Raw genomic sequence first — 8,587 nt, 5'->3', positions numbered from 1 at the left:
AGGAGAGGAGTGTTGAAACCCATTTATAATTTTGTGTATTTCTTCTACTTCTATCAGCTTTTGCCTCATGTATCTTGAAACTCTGTAGCACTGTTTTGTCTTCTTCATGAATTGAACCTTTATTATTATGGTCCCTTGAACTGAAATCTTCTTTGTGTGACTATATTTTTGTGTGTGTGACTATATTAATATAGTCAGTTCCTTTTCTTCTGCCTAGTGCTTGCATGACATATATATTTATCTATCCTTTTTACTCTTTTCTGTAAATTTTTTGATACTTTTTATTGCCCTTTTATTTTTAACCTGCCCATGTCTTTATAGTTAATGTTGGCTTCTTGCAGGCAGCGTATAGTTTCTTGTGGACAACATATCTTCCTTTTTCCTCATTCCATCTGACAATCTGTTTTTTAATGGAGTGGGTTTTTAAAAAATTGATTTATATCTGATATTTAACATTGTATTTGTTTTAGGTGTACAATATAATGATTTGATGTATATAATAATGGAGTGTTTAGATTATTCACACTCATTGTAATTATTGGTATGATTGGTTTTAAATTTAGCATTTTAGGATTTGTTTTCCATTGATCCCAATATACTCTTTGTTCTCTTTTTTCTTTGTCTCTCTCTCTCTCCTTTTTTAAGATTTTATTTATTTATTCATGAGAGACACAGAGAGAGAGTGAGAGGCAGAGACACAGGCAGAGGGAGAAGCAGGCTCCATGCAGGGAGCCCGATGTGGGACTCAATCCCAGGACTCCAAGATCACACCCTGGGCTGAAGGCAGGCTCCCCGCTGAGCCACCCGGGCTGACCTCTTTGTCTCTTTATTTAAATATTTATTTATTTATTTATTTATTTTAGAGAGAGAGAGTGCAGGAGCACAGAGGGTTGAAAGAGCAGAAAACCCAACAGTTGAGCGGGGAGCCCGTTGTGGGGCTCAATCTCAGGACCCTGAGATCATGATTTGAGCTAAAACCAAGAGTTCGGTGCTTAACCAACTGAGTCACCCAGGTACCATTCTTTGTTTATTTATTTGTAGTAATCTAATCTTTTCGTGATTCCATTTTACCTCCACTATTGGCTTACTAGCTATACCTCCTTTAAAAAGGATTTACAATATCTAACAAATCATAACAATCATAGTCTACCTTTATTTTTATTTTTTAAAAAAGATTTTATTTTTGAGCAATCTGTACATCCAACATGGGTTTCTAACTCACAGCCCCGAGATCAAGAGTGGCATGCTGAGCCAGCCACCTGCTGAGCCAGCCAGCCACCCCCATGGTCTCCCTTTAAATAATCTTACATCATTTCAGGTGATACGTAAGAACAGTACACTAGTACACTTCCATTTTCTTCTTCTTGTCCTTGGTGAAATTGTTGTCATGCATCTTGCTTGTGTATATGTTATAAACCCCACACACTTTATTATGTTTGCTTTAAGTAAATGTCTTCTAATGAAATTAAGTAGGAGAAAGAATGTTTTTGTTTTTACCCACATATTTACTCTTTCTGGTGTTCTTTATTCCTTTGTGTGGAATAAAATTTCCATCTGTTATCATTTCTTTTTCTGCCTGAAAAGTTCCTTTAAAATCCTGCAGTTTACTAATCACAGTTTTTTTTTTGTTTTTGTTTTACTAGGAAAAGCCATCTTTCACCTTTATTTTTTTATTCTTTTTTTTTTCCTTTGTACAGTATGCTTACATTTATAATGTTGGAAGCTATACTTTTAAAAAAGCAAAGTGTGCTTGGTTTGGCAGCACAGAAAGTTGGAACGACAGAGGGAAGATTGGCATGGTCCCCTGCACAAGGATGACATGTACATCCAGAAGCATTCCAGTCTTTTGTATTTTTTTTAAAGATTTTATTTATTTAGTCATAGACACACAGAGAGAGAGAGAGAGGCAGAGACATAGGCAGAGGGAGAAGCAGGCTCCACACAGGGAGCCCCATGTGGGACTCGATCCCGGGTCTCCAGGATCACACCCCAGGCTGCAGGCGGCGCCAAACCGCTGCGCCACTGGGGCTGCCCCAGTCTTTTGTATTGAATGCAGTGCATTTAAAAATAGTTAACATAGTAAATTTTATATTATGTTTAAAAAATGCATCTAGAGGAGCGTCTGTCTGGCTCAGTTGGTAGAGCATGCGACTCTTGATCTCAGGATTTTAAGTTCAAGACCTATGTTGGGTTTGGAGATTACTTAAAAATAAAATCTTAAAAAAAGAAAAAAAGAAAAAAAATGGGCCTAGAAATATACATACAAAATTGTTAACATTGGCCTGCTCCCAGGAAGAGGGACTGGGGGCAAAGGACAATTTTCAGATTTTTCCTTCAATTTTAAACTTGTTATCTGGAAATTATTTCAAATATAGAAAAAGTGCATGAGTAAGAATAAGTAAGAATATTACGAAGAATATCTCTATACTGCTTGCCCAGATTTACCTACTATTAACAGTTTATCTACTTACTTCATCTCAGCCTCATATATATCTATGCAATCTGTGGGGAGATGATTTAAGTCAATGCAAACGCATCCTGCTCATCAAAATTTCCATCTGGATCCAGCATCTATTGATTTTTGCTGAATGGGTCTTTCCTATGATCGTTGCAAGTGGTTAGTTTTCAGCTCTGCTACTCCGTCCTCATTGATCATTTGGCACTTAGTATTTCATTGTAGGCAGGAACTTCCCAGTTGTTTATATACTGATTGTAGGTATAGACTCATAAATATCTATGTTTTCAGTAACTTATAATTCACTCTTGTATTAAATTATCTTATTGCTCAGATTGTCCTGGATTTGGCCAGTGGAGCCCCTACAAACTGGCTCTTGCATACCAGTGATATGTGACACCCCCTCTCCCCACACCATGTTGAGCACTTCCTTAATATATGGCATAAAAAGATTTTCCAGGCTTTTTTTGTGCCTACCTGCCCCAGTCCTGAATTTAGCCATATCTAGGAAGAGGCTTGGTTCCTTTTAATGAGAGAAGGTATTAGAAACCAAGATCTGGGTGCAAAGTATGCTCTCTGTTCTTGGGGACTCTTTGCTTCTTGTACCTTTCAGTCAGATGAACAAGAAAATCAATGGATATTTATACATGTACATATACACATATAAATGGACATAAACGTCTATGTACATACATAAATCAGTACATGCACATGTCTTAGAAATCGTGGATTCATAATTTCAATTCCATTCATCTCCTCAGGGATTTCTTCTTGCCTTCTTCTTCTATCCTATCTTTGCATGTAGCTTTTTTATTTCAATGAGAACCTCCCTCAAATTATTATTTATGTATTTGCTCAGTTTCATAATGAATCTAAAATAATTTCAGGACTGCTTCATTCTTGCCTCTATACAAAACAAACCTACTGAAGAGAGTACAGGATTTATTTGTAATGTCCTCCATGCCCTATTATTCCACCATTAGCTGAGAGTGTTACATGGTAAAATATTCATACATTGCTCAGATTAATTCTTTCCTTTTCTGCTGCTATTTTTTTCTTTTAACAAGCAGCTTTATTGAGGCATAATTTACATGGTATAAAATTCACCATTTTTAATGGCATCTAGACAAGTGTAAGTAAATTTATACAAGTATGCAATATCACCACAGTCCAGGTTTTGAACACTGCCTTCATCCCACCTGTTTCTCTCACACCCGTTTGCAGATGGTACCCACTCCCACCTCATCCCCGGCAACCACCGGTCTCTGTTCTGTCTCTCTAGTTTTACTCCTTCTGTAAATTTCCTATCGGTGGAATCACACAATACGTAATCTTATGTGCCTGGTCCCTTTCACTTAGCATCATGCTTTTGAGGCTCATTTGTGCTGTTGGATGTATTAGCAGTTCTCTCTCTTTTTTTTTTATTGGCACATTGAATGGATGTACTACAACCTGTTTACCTGTTTACATTTGCCAGCTGATGGACTTTTGGAGTATTTTGAGCTTTTTGCTTCGCATGAATAATGCTGCTATGAACATTAGTGTATAAGTCTTTGGACAGACGTATGTTTTCATTTCTCTTGGGTATATATCTGGGAGTGAAATTGCTGGGTCATATGGTAAGTGTACGTTTAACTTAAGAAACTGACAAGCTGCTTTCCAAAGTGCCTGTATTATTTTACATTCCCATCAGCGGTGTATTTATATTTTTTAATGTTTATTGTAAGCAAATATATTCTCATAAAGTTGCAGGAAGTTCTTACATTAGGTAGGCTAGTTATTGCTCTTGTAATCTTTTTTTTCACCTTTTTAATGTGTATTTTTTATTGGAGTTTGATTTGCCAACATATAGTATAACTCCCAGTGCTCATCCCATCAAGTGCTCCCCTCAGTGCCTGTCACCCTGTCACCCCCACCCCCCGCCTGCCTCCGCTTCCACTACCCCTTGTTCGTTTCCCAGAGTTAGGAGTCTCTCATGTGCTGTCACCCTCTCTAATTTTTCCCACTCATTTTCTCTCCTTTCCCCTATAATCCCTTTCACTATTTAGATGATTATATTCCCCATATGAGTGAAACCATATAATAATTGTCCTTCTCCAATTGACTTACTTCACTCAGCATCATACCCTTCAGTTCCATTCACATTGAAGGAAATGCTGGGTGTTCGTCATTTCTAATGGCTGAGTAATATTCCATTGCATACATAGACCACATCTCTTTATCCACTCGTCTTTCAATGGACACCGAGGCTCCTTCCACAGTTTGGCTGTTGTGGGCATTGCTGCTAGAAACATTGAGGTGCAGGTGTCTTGGTTTTTCACTGCATCTGTATCTTTGGGGGAAATTCCCAGCAGTGCAATTGGAATCAATGGATTCTTGTCTCACACTTAGATCTTTCATCCATTTTGAGTTTATCTTTGTGTATGGTATAAGAGAGTGGTCTAGTTTCATTCTTCTGCACCTGGCTGTTCAATTTTCCCAGCACCATTTATTGAAGAGATTGTCTTTTTTCCAGTGAATAGTCTTTCCTGCTTTGTCAAATATTAGTTGGCCATAGAGTTGAGGGCCAATTTCTGGATTCTCTATTCTGTTCCATTGATGTATTTGTCTGTTTTTGTGCCAGTACCACACTGTCTTGATGATCACCGCTTTGTAGCACAACCTGAAATCTGGCATTGTGATGTCGCCAGCTCTTGTTTTCTTTTTCAGTATTTCCCTGGCTATTCGGGGTCTTTTCTGATTCCACACACATCTTAAGATTATTTGTTCTAACTCTCTGAAGAAAGTCCATGGTATTTTGATAGGGATTGCATTAAACGTGTATATTGCCCTGGGTAACATTGACATTTTCACAATATTATTTCTGCCAATCCATGAGCATGGAATATTTTTCCATCTCTTTGTGTCTTCCTCAATTTCTTTCAGAAATGTTCTGTAGTTTTTAGGATATAGACCCTTTACCTCTTTGGTTAGGTTTATTCCTAGGTACTTTATGCTTTTGGGTGCAGTTGTAAATGGGATTGACTCCTTAATTTATTGCTCTTGTAATCTTGCTCATTTTTTACTTGTGCAGCCCTTTCTTCATAAGTGGTTCAAAGGTAAGTCAGATTATTCCTTGTTGAATTATAATGAATTCAGAATAAATGTGACCAAAAAAATCCCCAGAAAAGTGTTTCCTCTTTCTAATAGGGAATGAAATGATATAGATGACATTATTAAGGAAAGAACATTCTACCCTCAATCTTTAAAAGTAAAGGTCAATTTCATCAGAAGTTTGAGTTTACATTCTTTCTGAAGGTAGGGCAGGAAGTGAGGATAGTTTATGGAAGGAAGTACCTCTTCTAAATGATAAGTACTTAGGAAATTGACTAAAGTTGGGGTAGGGTCCATTAACTTCAAATTTTGAGAAATCAGAAGAGAATTCAAGAATCTAAAGACTTTTAAAAGGAGAAAACTTAATATAGATCTCAACTTATTATTTTTCTTTTGGAAGGAGTGTTGTGGTGGTTGCAAAGAGGTCATCCTAGAAATGAGAGCCACAGTTGCCTAATTCAGCACTTGCACCAACGGTGTGATAAAGGCCACATCTTCCTGTGGCGCCCTAACACACAACTGGAGAGAGATACTATGCTCTTGCAGTGACTTAAAACACAGTTGGACAGAACTGCAGCCTCTTGAGAACCAGAGCATTCTTTATCATAGCCCTCATCCTGGCTAGCTTCCCCTCGGCACACTGGGGATGCTGCAAGCTTCAAGTCACATCCCAGAAAAACCCATCTCACTTCACAGACTTGTCAGTTATTTTTTAAATTAACTTTACCTAAATTTAAAAATAATCGAAGTTTGCCTTAAAAAAAATCTCCTCACATCTCTTTTCAAAGTTTTTCTCTCTGCCTCTGATATATATTTTTTTTCTTCCCTGTTTTGCCTAGGTGATACATAATTGTCTTGGGACTGGACTTAACCAAGATCGATATTAACCAGTGAATTCTCATTCATAAAATGTTCACTTGAAATTATTAAACATGTATCTTGTGCTTCAGGGAAGTGAGGGAGTATTTGGGTAGAAAAGGGGTTTTCCTGGTACCCTTTAATATATATTATGTAGGGGCGCTTGGGTGACCCAGGGGTTGAGCCTTTGGCTCAGGGCATGATCCCAGGGTCCTGGGATCGAGTTCCACATCAGGCTCCCTGCATGGAGCCTGCTTCTCCCTCTGCCTATGTCTCTGCCTTTCTCTTTGTGTCTTTCATGGATAAATAAATAAAATCTTTAAAATAAAATAAAATAAAATATGTCATGTAGACAGAAAGTTTACTTCTCATAGGTCCAGATCTTATAATGCACACATGAACTAATGGATTCAGTGTTTTTAAGTTTTTAGTTTTTAAAGAAGAGGAAGATGCTCCTTAGGAGCTTAGATTCTATTGGGATAAACTTAGTAAAAATAATTTATATGCCAGGAAAATATCTATCTATCTATCTATCTATCTATCTATCTATCTATCTATCCATGATCTATCTATCCATTATCTATCTATCTATCTATCTATCTATCTATCTATCTATCATCTATCTATCTATCTATCTATCTATCATCTATCTATCTATCTAATCTATCTATCTTTCTATCTATTTTCTATCTATCTGGTCAACTATAGCTTTATAGGGATGTCTGGGTGGCTCAGTGATTGAGCATCTGCCTTTGGCTAAGGGTGTGGTCCTGAGTCCAGGGATTGAGTCCCACATTGGGCTCCCCACAGGGGGCCTGCTTCTCCCTCTGCCTATGTATCTGCCTCTCTCTGTGTGTCTCATGAATAAATAAATAAAATCTTATAAAAAATCAAACTATAGCTTTATAGAGATGTACTTAACTGCTGAGTAATAAAGAGAAAAATTGAAGGATAAGAGTATGTGCCCAAAAGGAATGGCTGATATGTGTTAGTTGGCAAAATGTGCCTAATTACTTTGTAGTGCTTTTTTTCCCCCCCTTTTTTAAGTAGAGGGAATGGAGCCTAACGTGGGGCTTAAACTCATGAGCCTGAGATCAAGATCTGAGCTAAAATCAAGAGTCAGAAGCCCAAATGACTGAGCCACCCAGGCACCCCTTGTAGTGCTTATTTTTAATTGGCATTCTATATAGCTTCCTTATTTTCAGAAATCATCTCTCTAAAATACACACACACACACACACACACACACACACGTGAACACCACACTAATTTTTATTATTGGTTTCCTTTTAAAGGTTTACATCTGTATCATGCCACAGCTGGACTATATTGGAGAAATACTATAGAGGAAATATCAAGATGTTAGTACTTTTGGTTTGGTTGGGTAGTAGGTTGATTTCAGGATTGGTCCCAAGGTGTTCATAACTAACCTAGATTCACTCTGAGCTTGGCAAATTGACTTATTTTTGACCAATGGCTCAGTAGTCAACATGGCACAGCAGTGGGAAAGCCATTAATGCTCTCTGGAACACTGGTAACTCTCACCTTTTCTCTTTGTTTAGATTTTCTATATTCATACAAAATAACAACTTTTACACTTGTGGCATAATGAGTAAACTGGTCTCATAACTCATAAGTAAAACATACTCATAACTTAGTAGTTGTTTTAATAAACATTTGACCATTCCGTTGCATTCTAATCTTTACAGAACTTCATTATTCTCTGGGAAATCTGGCAATGGCATTTGACTTTCCCCTCCCTCCAGTGGTGTGCTAGTAAATATTCAACAGCTAGTTCTTTGAAAAATTAAAAGCCCTGATTTGTAGTATTTGCTGATTTTCAGGGTGCACATATTCTCACCATGGCTACTTATAAGCTAGCAGCATGAGTTCACCCAACATGGAGCTGGGGAAAAGATGCATATACCTGTGGTACGGGTACAACAAAGATAAATATTGTGAGGACATAGGTAAAAATAAAAGGTAGAAAAATAACTTGGAAATGATGAGTTTTGTGTGTTTATTCCCACTGATTTTAATATAATTTACTTATTGTACATTTAGATAATTTAGTTTTAAACAATGATAATGTTTCACAGTCAGTTTGTAGAATTCTTCCAAGTGTAATAATTGGTTTTCACAAGTCAGTGTGAACTGGTTCTAGCATCTTCTGTGGTGCTG

At 37.3% G+C, this 8,587-nt stretch overlaps 1 pseudogene; it reads left to right on the top strand.

The window, feature by feature from the left end:
* The first annotated feature begins 1,746 nt into the window (after positions 1-1,746).
* Positions 1,747-1,848, top strand: LOC119870630 (annotated as a pseudogene).
* Positions 1,849-8,587: the final 6,739 nt, after the last annotated feature.

Source organism: Canis lupus, chromosome 2 (genome assembly GCF_011100685.1).
Source record: "Canis lupus familiaris isolate Mischka breed German Shepherd chromosome 2, alternate assembly UU_Cfam_GSD_1.0, whole genome shotgun sequence".
Taxonomy (NCBI): Eukaryota; Metazoa; Chordata; class Mammalia; order Carnivora; family Canidae; genus Canis; species Canis lupus.
Note: the sequence above shows the minus strand (reverse complement) of the source record. Positions and strands in the feature narration are given on the sequence as shown.